Below are 15268 nucleotides of genomic sequence, written 5' to 3'. Positions count from 1 at the left end.
TATACTTATAAGCCAAAAAAGTTGAAATCGCCAATCTTTTTCGCACCAGCACACTGCAAAAAGAAAAACTTGTTCGCTTTAGGAAAATTCAGTTCAGAATTTAACGGATTGGGACAAGGCATGACATTTGAATTTTAAGATATGATTACCATACCTTCTGATTAGCGCTAATAATAATAAGGATCTGGCTGACGTGCTTTCACTAACAGCATTTAGAATGTGCTATGAGCGGGAAACGTTTGGGTAGGTTGAATTAAACATCTTTATTTTACTTATTTGCGATGTTATCTTTTAGGCATATTTCGAGCTGCTGCTTCGAGTATTTTGTCTACACTGTAATTGCGAATATTGTTGCCTGTGTTCTATGTTTTCATTTGGTCGCTGCTGGGTCGCGCACATCTTGAACACGGGTCAGAAAACAGGTGCACTACCACAAACCGCTTTTGTCGCGTACATGTTCCGAGTATAGACAACAATTCTTTTAAATGCAAATGCAATACAATATAACTTTGATTAGAAATTGCATGCCTCTTTTGGAATAGCTTTTCTCATTGCGTTTCCGTCATCTGTTGTTGTGCCCTCCATAGGTCGTTCAAGTAATTTTAAAAACGGCTGAATGGCAGATACATGCAGAATGCGAAAGGCAATTTACATTTCAGATAGAGGAAGTAACGATGCTTTGCTGGAGTCGTTGCTTCATGCAAGCTGCTATAGACTCGATGTCATTTGACAACCAAAATACATGGCGAGCACATGCCCAGGGGTAATGATACGTATTATTTCTCTCTCCTAAAGTAAGAGAAAAAATACCTGTCGTTGGGAGGAATAATCGCAATTTCCTCTTGGGCATTGTTAGTTTTTTTATAATGTACTATTGCTGCATGGAACATGTACGCTATTTTTCAAACGATTATTGTTGTAAAGATAATTCCAAATATACATCACTCAGGCATCCGGCAAAAAATTCTGTTTTGGTATATTGAGTTAAGTTGTACACCACAGGTGCTAAGATCAATGAACGCGGAATAATTTTTGCAGTATCCTCCTCGCTACCCGTGTACACTGGTGGACATCCACATTTATGCACTCTACTTCAAGAAAATATGTTTGGCGGAATTCAAATTAGGCGCGTTTACAAGAGGTGCTTGTTGTTGCCACTATGCCCAAGCGGCGGCACCACCAGGCCAGTCAGAGTGCCGTCAGGAAAAGTTGAAATGGCGGCATCGAGCTCCAGAGTCGGACAGTGACCGAGAGGTAAGTTTTGACCTACTATTTCCTTTTTTTCTTACTCCTTGCGAAAAGAGCCTTTTGGTAATGAAGTTTATAACTCCCGAAGGCGCCATGAATTATTTCTAGGCCAAAAAACACAACGGTTGATTTCAAGCCCATCTTTTTACAATTTGTCACATTTGTGGACAAAAGTTGTGAACATGGCCGCTGCTCTCTCTGGTTTGTTCTCAACAGCCAGATTCCTGACCGATGAAGAGATCGCTGCCATGCTGGAAGAGAGCGACGCGGACCTTTCAGAGTCTGATAATGGGGATGATCGTGCTTCGCCGCGTCCGGCAAGTGGTCATGACACATCCGAAGATGAGGATGAAACTGAACCGGACATCGTCAACCTGCCCAAAAAGCAGAAAAAAAAGCTGCTGGAAGCCAGGAACGTAAGTTCTTGGACTTTGTTGCGCTAAATTTTCTCGCGCGTCTATTCACAGCACCTTACTGTTAAGATATCTCTAGTTTGATGCATGCTCACCTTATAATATTTCGTTTTCCAGATTCACAAACCCTGACATGACAGACAGTCACGGTCAAGCAGACGTCAGTTTTCGGGAGCTTCTGGCCCTACATCTGTATTTCGCCAAATATTTTCCAATGGATTTTTGAAGGGAACTCGCTGAACAAACGAATTTGTATTCCGTTCAGAACCGGAAGCACCGATCAGTGAGGCGAGGAAGCTCGCTGGCATACACCTAGTGATGGGAATTATGAGCCTTCCTCAAGTCCAGCTGTACTGGTCCCGAGCAACACGTACCCCTTTTGTTGCTGACCACATGACCCGCAACAGATTCTACTAGCTGCGTAATAACCTGCACTTTGTGGACCTCTCCGCCGTTACATCACTGCAGAAAGAAACAGGTTACATCTTGTGCGGCCAATAGTTAGCAGCTTCCAAAGTGCTTGCCGCTCATTGCCGCGCACAAAAGAATGCTCAATAGATGAGCAGATGATGCCATTTTCGGGAAGGTGTTCATTTAGGCAATATCTTCCTTCTAAGCCAAATCCACTTCGTTTAAAGAATTTCGTCTTGGCTTCCCCCGATGACCTTGTTTTAGACTTCTTGGTTTACACTGGCAAAAATACAGTGACTCCTGCCGACATGAAATTATATGGCCTGGGTGGCGCAGTCGTGAAGCATCTTTCAACAACCCTAAGTGACCAGAAAGCGCATCTGTTTACTGACAGATTTTTTCACGGGGCAGTCAGTTATAGCCACTGAAAATGAAATGTTTTTTGACTGGCACTGTGAACGCTAACCGCACGCAAGGGGCAGTCGGAAATTCGCCGAGTGACAGGTGAATGAACCGCGGTGAAAGTGCTTGCCTCGTGTGCGAGGACGGAAAAGTCTGTCTAGTGAAATGGAAAGATAACAAAACAGTTCTGTTCTTGTCGAGCGCGGTTAGGTGTGACCCAATTGGTATGTGCAAGCGGTGGTCAAAGGAAGACAAAAAGAAAATACGTGTTCCTCAGCCAACTACAGTCTCACTCTACAACAGGTGCATGGGCGGTGTGGACTTAGCTGACAGGTATGTGTCGTATTACAGAATTAAGATAAAGACAAGAAAATGGACAACTCGATTCTTCACGCACTTCCTTGACCTTGCCGTGTCCAATGCCTGGATTGAGTACCGGTGGGACGACCAAGAACTATGCATTCCGAAGAAAGGAATCCTTCCCTTGCCTCAGTTCAAGCAAAACATAGCAGAAACATTGATCAAGGCCAATTCAAGAAAAAGCACCAAGACCGAAATAGCAAGCAACGAGCCCACAATCAACCAAAACTGGCCTGTGCAACTCCCCAACAGTTATAGCCGTAGCGACCACTTGGATCACTTTCCAGAATATTGCCAGCTCGAAAATGCAATGCGGTGCAGGAAGAACTGTAAGGGAAGAACAAGGGTGAGGTGCATGAAATGCAATATTTTTCTGTGCCTTCAGAAGCAAGACTGCTTCGCTGAATTTCAGAACGCTGGGCACTGACTGCCACATTTGTGGTCGACCCGTCCATTGTGTAGACAACTTATGTCCTCGTTTGTGTACATACTTGTTTGAGCTCAAATAAATCAAATTTCTTGGCTATATTTTTCTATGCATTGTTAAGAGGATGCTTAATAAATGTAGCTAAAAAATTCAGTTGTTTTCAATTGTTTCTTAGGTTGGTATTGAAGAGGGTATATAAGCGACGCCTCAGACTTCGAAAATTTATTCTTACACCTTTACCCATCGAAATACCGAAGTGGGCTGCAAAAGATCCATCGGTGAGTAAATCATGTTTTGCAGGTAAACTGTGCACAATATCTTATCCTGCTTATCAGTGACACCTAAGTTTTCTTGACAGTGCGCGTTCTAAGTATACTGCATTATTTTAGAACGCTCCTCGGAAAGATAAAAGGAACGTCACATGTTGTACTGTACAGTATATTCATAACTTACATATACATTTTTGTAAGCGATAGATGTTATACCTAAATTAAACCATTACTAAAATTATTTCGCGACATACGATGTTCCATTTCAAAGGTTCTGCACAAAATGGGTACATTGCGAAGAATCCTGTTGGAAGGCATATGACGCTATTATTATTCTTTAAGAATGAATGAGTACACCGAAGAGTCAGGCGTAAGTGTTCTCGATTGAGGAAAGAGATTTTTCACATTTGATAGAATTTCGAAGGAATGGTACGCATTGTGATACACGGGCTTATGGATCCTGGTTTATTTTTTACGATATTAACGTGGTGTGAAAAAATAAAGTCATTCAAGAAGAATATACAAATATTTAACACGCGACTAAAGCCAAAATTCGTACCATGAATGGGAATACATATACTAAAGTAGGCTAGATTTTCTTTCTGCAGAAGAAAGGTGGCGAAACTTAATGCTGCATGCGTGGTTGTGGAACATCATTTTTATCTTTACGAGCTGAGAAGTTGGGTGTCACGACTAGGGGCTAGAGCTCTATTTCAAAAACAAAATACAAACATAATTATTCTCTCAGTGTTAATACTGCACTCAAATGACGGTATTGCCTTTACGCATTGAGCCTTTAGCGTAAAAAGTAAAATAAAATGAAAGCCAGTGCAGTTTACCTGTGCAACTCATATGGTGGAAAAACGTATGTTTCCGCAGAGCAAAGCAAAATGAACCATCTCTTTGGAGTGGACCTTCTGGTGGTCGCCATTGTCGTAATTGGTAAATTCAATGCATTGCTTATTTTTTCCCCTTGATCGCGAAACAAGATCATGCACTGCGATATTGAAGCAGCAACCTCTTCCTATGACAATATGTATATCAAGAAGGCGTAAAAATTTCTGTACAATGATTTGCTACTCAACACTTAGACAGGGAGAGAAACAGTATTTCACCGTTTTCTGTCCTGTTACCATTCACTCAGGAGACTTTGGTAACTATCAAACTAAACGTTCGATGCGTTTTCTTATGAGCCACGAAGACTATATCGATAATAAGAACTACCCTGCTATTGTTCATGCTAGGAGAATCTAATGCGTTGCTCGGGTGTTTGCAGAGGCACTGCATCTTTTCAAGAAAACGTGCTAATCTCATAACAATTCGAACTGATAAACGAACCCAATGCATCGCAACGCACTTTATAGGGAAGCCAGTCAATAATTTTCTATCAAAAAATTCTTGTGCTTTCTATAATTAAGTACAGATATATTCCAAACATTTTGCGACCAATGCTTCATGTGCTGCAATGACATTTAGCGCAACCGATCTTTGTCGAAGAAACAATCTGATCTTTTATGGAATGCCAGACACCGCAGACGAAACTTCAATCGAATCAGAAAACAAGATACTAAACCTGTTGAATAATACTTTGAAGATTAACATCACATGTTCTGGCATATGCATGGCGCACAGCAATGGTCGCTTTGATACGGCGAAAACTCGACCACTTATAACAGTTTTGTGTAACCAGGCAGCTCGTATCTTCAATGCGAGGTTTGTTAAGAAACACGGACACAGCAATGAGCGAAGATTTCTGCCAAGCAACTCGTAACATAAGGAAAAAATTTATAGAATATGGTAAATTGAAAAGCACGTTTTTCAAACTACGATATAAAGAACTAATGTTGGATGGGAGATGCTACGCATATGACGAAGTCAATGACAGTATTTATGAAATGCATAGAACGCATACACCTGGCACAACTCTTCGTTCTGGCCGTACGTTACCGCCAAGTTAGGGCCATCCGAGGGGAGGTGCCTTAAAATATTGCGGGTGTTTAGTTCTTTTTATTAACATTCGTACTATTTTTCCTAAGAAAGACGAATTATGTGCTGTTATTGAGTTGAGTATAGTGTTTTGTGGCGCAAGGGCCAAATATAACGAAAAAGCGCCAGGCAAATGTGAATGTGTTCAATGCGGAGCTATAAATTACGAACAAAGGATGGGACAGGGCTGTAAAGGGGCCTAAAGACGTTAGAATACATGTAATAAAATTATGACAATGACTATGGAGGGTGCGAAAGACGCAAAAGATACCTTGTGAAAGAATTGGAATGTGCTAAAATTGATCGTAGGCTAAAAAATTCCTAAAAGCACTACTGCCATAACAGAGTCCTTGAAGCGCGAGGACCTGAAGGCGCGTACTATAAAAGGACCACAATCACAGCAGCATCCTCTGTAGAAAGGATGCGCTACGAAACCTTTGGGCTATTAACATGCAAGACCACCTCATTTAAAAAACCTAGGACAGCTTTGGTGGTAAAAAGGGGTTCTTTACCAATAAACATAGCCGGATGGAGAGGGAGACAATAGCGGTATGCTAGGGGAAAGTGTTCCCTTCTTTCTCTTTCGGCTTCCCGGCACTCCACCAGGACGTGGAGGATGGTGAGCCGCTCACCACACCTACCACAGGTTGGAGGTTCATCGCCAGTCAATAGAAAATTGTGAGTACCATATGTATGTCCTATTCTGAGTCGGCAGAATAGGACGTCAACTCTTTGTGATTTAGTAACGGAGGGCCAGAAACCTAACTTTGGCTTAATCAGATGGAGCTTATTATTTGTTTCGCTGTCCCACGAGCGTTGCCAGTGTCTTCGCAGTTTAGTTCGCAAAAAAGGCTTGATATCTGTGATAGGTATAGCAGTGGTAGGATTGATAGCTTGCGATGTAATTGATGTGGCCATTTGATCAGCCAGCACATTACCTTCGATGCATCTATGGCCAGGAACCTATCATATTATTACATGTCTACGAGCTGAATAAATATTGCACAAATACGAGTAAAGCTGAATAAGAACAGGATTTTTGTGATTTCTTAAGGACATCAGCGCTTTTACGACACTTGAGTCCGTAAATATAATTGCTTTTTCTAGTCCTAATTTCTTTATGTGTTTAACCGCAGACAGTACTGCATAGGCTTCTGGGGTAAATATACTGGTATGGGGGTTCAATACACCTGATTCAGAAAAAGAGGAGCCAACAGCCGCGTAAGACACGCCAACATGCGATTTTGATCCATCGGTGTAAAATTCAGGACAAGAATACTTCGATTGGAGTTCATGGAAATGCATCTGAAGTTGAGTTCTGGTGCATGTTTTGTAAGCCTTACAAAGGATATATCACATTCAATCACCTGCCACTCCCACGGAGGTAGACACTTCGTTGGAGGCATAAAGCGGTGTTCGAAGAGTGGGACATCCATTTTCACGCTAAGCTCCCTCATGCGCAGTGAAAAAGGCCTTCTCACTGAGGGTCGATTGTGGTAAAGGGCAGTGTACGTCAAATCACTAATGGTTTGAGAACACGGATGATCAAGATTACAGTGCATGTTAAGAAAATATGTGAAGCTGATATATGATCTCTGCATATGGAGTGACCACTCATTCGATTCTACATATAAGCTTTCAATCGGGCTAGTTCTGAATGCGCCTGTCGCCAGACGGATACCGAGGTGGTGGACGGAATCCAGCATCCTTAGTGCGCTCGGGGCGGCAGAGTTGAATACTATGACACCATAGTCTAGCCGTGATTGAACGAGGCTCCTGTAAATATTCGTTAGACATTTCCTGTCGCTACCCCATGTTGTGTTAGATAGCATTTTCAGCAAGTTCATTGTTTTTAGACATGTATTTGTGAGATGTTTTAGGTGCGAGATTAAAGTAAGCTTACAGTCAAGTATTACACCTAGAAATTTGTGCTCTTTCTTGACAGTTATTTGCTCGCCACATAGTTCCACGCTCGGGTCTGGAGCCAGGCTGCTCTTTCTTTTAAAAAGAACACAAGGACTTTTGTGGGGGTTGACTTTAAACCCATTTTCGTCTGCCCACTTAGATATCTTGTTCAATTCCTGCTGTACTTGTCTGTCGCACACTGTAAGGTTACAGGATTTAAAACCAATTTGTATGTCATCTACGTAGACGGAATAAAATATAGCTGGTGGTAATGAAGCGCGGAGTGTGTTCATCTTAACTATAAAGAGGGTGCAGCTGAGCACACCTCCTTGGGGTACACCAGTTTCCTGTATAAATGGACGTGAAAGTACATTCCCGACTTTCACGCGGAATGTACGGTTGGACAAATAGCTTTCTATTAGGGTGAGCATATTGCCACGGATGCCCATTCCCGACAAGTCTCTCAAGATACCGTAGCGCCACGATGTGTCGGACGCCTTCTCCATATTGAGGAATACGGATAGGAAATATTTTTTATGTAGAAAGGCGTCGCGAATGTTTCCCTCAATGCGCACAAGGTGTTCGGTTGTGAACCACCCTTCTCTGAAGCCACACTGAAAGGGATCAAGCATTTGGTTTAATTCCAGGAAATGTATGAGTCACCGATTAATCATTTTCTCAAACAGCTTACAGATGCAACTTACGAGGGCTATCGGGCGGTAACATGACGCCAACGAAGGACCTTTACTTTGCTTCAGAATGGGAATCACAATCGCTTCTCTCCATGCAAGTGGAAGATATCCAGCAGCCCAAATAGTGTTGAACAGTGCAAGTCAGTTCTGTATCATTGTGTACGTTCTTAATCATGTCGTGCATATTTCTATCAGGTCCTGGTGCAGCGCTCTTGCATGTGATCAAGGCAGCTCTCAGCTCGGCAATACTGAAGAGACGGTTGTAAGGCTCATTTTCTCCACTTTTTCTTGTGAATGGCTTACGTTTTTCTATTTGTTTATACTTGAGCAAAGATTGTGAATATTTGGTTTAACTTGACACGCTCTCAACATGCTTCCCAAGTGAATCTGCCTGGTCTTGCCGGGTATCACCTTGTGTGTTTACCAAAGGAAGGGAGTATGTTTGTCGCCCTCTTATTCTATTAACCCTGTTCCAGACTTTGGCCTCATCTGTACACGAGTTGATACCCAATAAAAGCTTCTGCCAACTCTCTCTTCTGGCCTGTCGGCCGGTTCGCCTGCCTTGGGATTTAACTTTTTTAAAGTTGATAAGATTCTCCGCAGTGGGGGAGGCGCGTAGTAAACCCCACGCTTTGTTTTGTTTTTTACGAGCGATCCTACAATCGTCGTTCCACCACGGGACACGCCGTTTACATGCCAAGCCATTTACTTCTGATATGCATTTAGATGCGGCATCTATTATGAAGGCTGTAAAATACTCCACAGCAGCATCAATTCCTAACGAGGACATGTCATCCCATGAGATACTAGTGAGAGTTCGGAATTTCTCCCAGTCAGCTGTATCAATCTTCCACCTAGGAGCCTGTGGTGGATATTCGTTTTCTGATACGAAGGGAACAGATTCTGAAGCTCCTCCATCACGACCGCTCTGATAATCTCGCGCAAGTCGTCGGTGGCCAGTGATTGAACTCCGCCGTAGTTTGTTGAGCTCGTGCAGAGGTTGAATTGCCGGTTCCGCATTTCCAGTGTCTTCTCGATGCTGGTGGTCTCGCGAAGAAACTCGTCGACGGGCTTCGATGAGCTCCGCCGAAATGTCCTTGCTTTGCGCCTCGCATCAAGAGGCACACCTTTTTCTCCACGGGCATTTCCGGGTCGGCATGGCAGAACATACGGCTCATTTCTTCCGTAAAGATGGCAACGTTCTCATTAGGTAGCTGCACTCTACTAGTGTCTCTTAGAGCTTGGGCTCGTTCTCTGCGTGCGACGTTTGTGAATGTCTGCAGGAAGCCGCTTCGGAACAGGTCCCACGTCGTTAAGGCGCCTTCTCTATTCTAGAACTACGTCATGGCACCGTCTTCCAATGCGAAAAAGACATTTCACAGCTTGTCGTGAGAGTTCCAGTTGTTAAAAGTCGCGGTGCGTTCGTACGTCTTTAGCCAGGTTTCTGGGTCTTGAGAGGGTTATCCAAGGAAGATTGGTGATTCCCGAGGTCGTTGTAGCAGTATGGAGGCGCTGGGGCAGCCATTGCGGTTGCTGACATGCGCTTGATCCCTGTGATCTTCTCGGGAAGAGGTCGGTATTCCGGTAGCATTCCTTGCTGCCTACGGTTAGCTCCCTGGTCCTTGGCGACGTTCGTGTTGTCCTCAGGCTTCGGTATGGATGGCAGCTTTGCGGGAGTGGCCGGTACATTAACGCACTCTCACCTCCACCAGATCACGTGGTAGTGACTAGGACGAACACAATAGCAAGACTGTAAATAGCCAAACTAAATCTTTAGTGGGCGAACGTCTGCGCACAAAAGCAAGTTACACTTAAAAGCACAATGATAGAGGCGAACAGAGTCAGCGATCGTCGGAAAGCTCATCAGCGGGTCAAGCGCATCGGTTTTATGTATCAGTCGTTGAATGTTCCAAGGTAATCGCTGTGGCCCGCGTGTCTGCTACAAAGTTCTACACCATTCGCGTCTCGCCTCCATGCAATCAGATTACACAAGTTTCGGTGACAGACAGCGGATGGAACCATCGATAACATTCCAGAAACTTCCGATACATGCAGGCGCGTCCTGCGCTGTGCGATAACATTGGTAAGGAGCTGAAACCTGGCAACCCGATAAAGATAAACAAGTACACGTGTTAATATCGTTTCTAAAGAGCTTCACCGGGCGTGCACATTTTATGCTCCGCAAAGTACCGTCCCTTCTTCACCAAGCGGCTTGCGCGAAATCATTCGGCAAGACGTCATGTCCGCATCGCCTTTACCGTGCTTTGACATCTCCAGTACTCAGCAGATATCAGTATGTGCCGACGATGCGGCGTTCTCTCGACTTATTATCGCCCATCTCCGTACACCAGAATACCACGCTCCTGTGGCTTCCTCGTCACCACCAGTGCGACCTGCCAGACACATTTCTTATTACTGTGACTATCAAGGGCACATCTCATGGCTATGTGAGAGGCGTCAACGGGGTGGGCACCGTCGCTATGCTCCCGAAGAACGTACAGGCATCCGTGTAGCGTTCGGTGATCAGCGCGTATCCTACCATTTCTCTTCTCACCGGTCACCTACTCCTTCCTACCCTACTTATATACCTGTGAATTCTCGTAAATATTGTCGCCGGTCACCTTCTCCCCGTCGTCTTTCGCCGTGACCTCTCCAACACACTTCTCATGGCAAAAAGGCCCACTCGGAAAACATCCCGACGCCATTTTAGGAAGTGAAAATGCATTCGCTATACAGCTCACAATTCCTTCGGAGCGTCCATGGCATGTTTATCAGCGTTTATGAAAGGTATACACCTTGAAGCTATCGTTAAAACAGGGTCTGCCATCTCAATTATTCGTGCTGACTTTAGTCTACCCCTCTGATATTGACCACGCATTACTCCGGCCCTTCTGTTCCTGGAGCAACCAAGGCTGTTATTAGTCCAATAGTGCAGTGTACTTTTCGTGTGCCCATAGCCGTAATTCGTCACCAGTTTGTTTTTGCAGTATTTCGTGAGTCCGTTCATGAATTCTTCTTGGGGTGTGACTTCTTATCTTCTGCGTCTGCTTCTTATACAAGCGCCTCATACAAGTTCATGCCACAGGCTGTTCTCAACCTAACAATGAAAAACCCATTCGCCTTTTCACCTTCTTTGATTTCCTTCTTTACCTATCTAAAGAAGATATTATAACTGTCAATTCCTGCAACAACGTGCATAGCGACGTACTTTTTTAGACAACACCTATACCCTATCTTGAGGAGCTCTGATTTCCAGTGGCCTTACTGGCCTTTGTGAGTGTTCTGCATTGCTTACCATCGCAAATCGAACTCCCGAACCTAAATGGTTACGCCGTAGATCAACTGTCACTTGCGCTGTTGACACTTATCCAGTATCAATTGTCAGCCTTTCCGCAGTGTAACCCTAGCCAAGATAGCCGCCAAGTAATGCGTCTTCAGCACCCTTCTAGGTAACCATTATCCTTGAACTAACACGTGCGCAAGTGAAGACCTCTTCGCGCTATTGAACAAACACCGTTCCGTCTTCGACGTCAATAAACCATCCTGGGTATGACTGCCGCCGGTACTCAGTCCACACAGGCTGACACCTCTCGCATTTTTCGACGGCGCGCCTAATGCCTGTCGCTAGGAGTGCGCAAGATAATTGAGGAAAACGTATCAGACAGGCTTCGAAGAAAAAGCACACGTCTTCCCTCAAGCTCCTTGTCCTGCCGAGTTCCACTAGAGCAGAAGGTCCAGTGCGTTTTTGCGTCGATTACCGTGCGTTGAACAAAATTGGGCGCAAAGATGTTTGCCCTCCGCTATAGATCGGCGACGCTGTTGATTCACTACACGGTGCCGAATATTTTTCGTGCCGTGGTCTTACATCAGGCTACTGGCCCATGCCGATGTCCGAATCGGCCTAAGAAGGGCGCTTGCTACCCCAGGTGGCCTCGACGAATTTAATGTGAGGCGTGTGGACTATGCGGCGCTCCTGCCATGTTTGAACGCACAATCGATAATCTCTTGCTTTGTTGCAAATGGAAAAAACTGTATGTGTTTTCACTACGACGTTGTGTATCTAAATACATTTCAACACATTTGCAACGTCTTTGTAATGTATTGCTTGTCTTCAAAACGCTTGCCTACAGGTCAGTACCAAAACTGCATTTTCCCCATAAAGGCAATCAATGTGCAGCGGCACTAAGTCAGCTAAGAAATTATTTGACGATACTTTTAAAATCTTGCAACCATACTCGAATTTTGCCGACCACTATGTCAAAAAGACCTACGCTGTTTCCTAGGACTCGCGTCTTACTTCCGACGCTCGATACGCAACTTCGTTGCGCTTCCGTCACTGCTCCATAAGCTAATCGCCAATGAAGCGTCTTCGTTTGGCGCGACGAATGTGATTGCGCTTTCCTGGCATTGAAACATGCCCCTCCATCCTTCACACTGACGCTAACATTCAAGGTGTCGGTGCATTTCTAGTGCAGCCTGACAACACCTTCCGCGAATGAGTAATCGCTTACGATAGTCGTGCTCACACCTCTGCAGAGAATAATTACACCATAACCGAGCAGGAATGCAATTCATTGCTAGGGCAACGCAAGCACTTCGTTGATATCTTCACGGCCGCCATTTTACAATCGTTACCGACCATAAAGCACTGTGCTGGCTTTCGTCGATAAAGAATCTACTGGGTCGCTTTGGTGGATGCGTGCTTCGCTTACAGGAGTACCATTTCGACGTCACTTACAAGGCTGGAAAGGAGCATCAAGACGCTGATGTTCTATCACACTACCCTCTACCGAACCATGACGATTCAGCAATCGCGTTTTCGTACTAGCGTGCTTCCCCAGTCCTCTTCATCGACTTTACCCATCGCAACTCTCGATTGGCTAAGACCCGACAGCCACTCTCTCCTTGTGTCCCACCCTCGTGCCAACCCATACTTGTCCAACTATTCTCCAACGCATGCAACGTCCTTTGTCGCCTCTGAACCCCCGACTTCGTCGACAACTTAATCCAGTCAAGGTGCACAATGGGGGAGCCGTATAATGTAAAAGTATTCCAATATCTTTTTATTCCAATCTCCTGACGTCAAATTTGCGTAACCACCGACGCAAGCATCGAGCGGTCACCCACAGGGTTGTTTGAACAAACCAATAAAATGCTCCCCTCGTTCATAGGAGGTCACATTTGTTTGCTTCAAAAACGAAGAACATTGCCTGCACCGAGCGACTTGTCTCCTCTAATTGGGTCACAAGAGGCAAGGAGCATGCTCAAGTGGAGAGGGATTCGATGGGGCCGAACCACTGCACTAAATATCGATAACCGGATGAAGAGGGTGGTGTCGGCGTCTGCGATTGGTCCGCTTTCTCTTACTTAGCTAGCGGTGGCTAGTCGACAATCGCGGCGGCATGCAACGGAAGCTTAAGAATGTCGCTAAAACACATCCTCAGCAAGGAAGAGTTGCCAGAACGAGGTCGTAAACGTGTGGAAAGTTTTCGAAAACGTTACACGGCCACGCAAAAGGTTTTATTACACGCAAACAAGCCCATGCTATCCGGCAGGGTCGAGTAGCCAGTGCCCGAGCGATCGGCGGCAGCCATCTTTTATTCCTTTCGGAACTGTGCAGCCTGCAGCTATTCAGAAGAAAATTCAGTTTTGTTCGGCATATTAATGCATCTTTAACGCGTACGCGCCACTTTGATGCGATAAACTTTTGCGGTTTTGTGACGTCGAGTGAGAGGCAGGTGAAGTGGGTGCAGCGCGAAAACTTTTGACCAATAGCGGAGGGCTAACGGCAAAAGGGCGTCGAATCAGAAATCACTATTTTTGTTTTGTTCGGTCAAATTATGAATAATCAGTGTGTACACGTTATATCAGATGGGGAGCAATCGCGGTTTTCGTGACGTCGCGTGGCAGACAGGTGACGTGGGAGTGGTCCAAAAAGTATTTGACCAATCGCGATGGGCTGATTGCAGAATTGGAATAGAAAAGTTTGGAATAGTTTTACGTTATAGCGCCCGGGCTTTACATCGCTACATTTATGACGTCGATGGCAACAAATGGGTGCCACTCAGATCGCATTCTCCGCATGACCATGTGCTCGTAGCATTTCACGATCATCACCTTGGCTACCAAAAAACTTACGACAGAATGCGAAGCCGCTGCTTTTGTTCAGGCCTCTCTTCAGCCGTGGCAGACTACGTTGCATACTGCCTTTATTGTCAAACCGAAAACAACCGCTAACAGCTCCTTCGTTTTTGCGACACCTGGCTGGTCCGCTTTCGCCTTTCGAAGTCGTTGGAATAGACTTGTACGGCCCTCTTCCGATGACTTCTAATGGAAATCGTTGGATTATCTCTGCAGTTGAACATCTCACGTGCTACGCGGAAACAGCCTCTCTGCCATAGACCCCCCCCCCCCCCCCCCCCCCCCCGCTGCTGCTCAAGTCGCCTACTTCTTTCTGCGCGACACTTTCTTACGCAATGGCGTTCGGCGCGTTCTCTTCAGCGACTCCGCTCTTTCTCTCTTCTATCCTTACCAAAATTCTGCGTGCCTCAAGCACCATTCACAAGACCGCTTTCACATACCATCCGCACACCAACGGCTTGACCAAGCGTTGGTGTTCATCATACCCTCTCAGACGTGATTGCAATGCGAATCCGTCACGACCACCACAATTGCTATGCAATCCTGCATTTCGTGCTATTCGCTCATAACACGGCTGCGCAATCTACGACAGGTTTGCTATCTTTTTATTCGGCTACGACAGGTCTCCAATCTTATTCTTGATGTATCGTTCTTTTGGAACGTGCAACCCCAGCTGCTCGTTTGTCAGAAGACTCGTCTCTGAGTCTTCTGGGTTTCTGAGTCTTCTGAGTTCTGCGAAACGAGAAGACTTGTTTCTCGTTTCCCAATGGACCTTAAACGGTCACTGAGCAGCCATCACCTCTTAATTACCGCGCGTTCCCCTTTAGAAGAACATCTGATTGCCATTGCGATGGGACAGATTGCACGTCTCTCGTTTAAAACCATATACGCCAACTATATCAAAATACTTCTGCGCGGCGAGGCGGCCGCCCCCTCTGGGAAAGGGAATTAGTGAGAGCGCTACACATGCCCTGACTTCCATCTTCATCTTCCTTACAAACCATCATACATCTT

The 15268-nt window shown here is 45.2% G+C and overlaps 1 pseudogene; it reads left to right on the top strand.

Moving 5' to 3' along the window:
- Positions 1-1214: 1214 nt before the first annotated feature.
- Positions 1215-3355, top strand: LOC140218821 (piggyBac transposable element-derived protein 3-like; annotated as a pseudogene).
- The last annotated feature ends 11913 nt before the right edge of the window (positions 3356-15268 follow it).

The sequence above is a fragment of the Dermacentor andersoni genome, chromosome 6, assembly GCF_023375885.2.
Source record: "Dermacentor andersoni chromosome 6, qqDerAnde1_hic_scaffold, whole genome shotgun sequence".
Classification (NCBI taxonomy): Eukaryota; Metazoa; Arthropoda; class Arachnida; order Ixodida; family Ixodidae; genus Dermacentor; species Dermacentor andersoni.
This window is presented reverse-complemented; position numbering and strand designations above follow the sequence as displayed.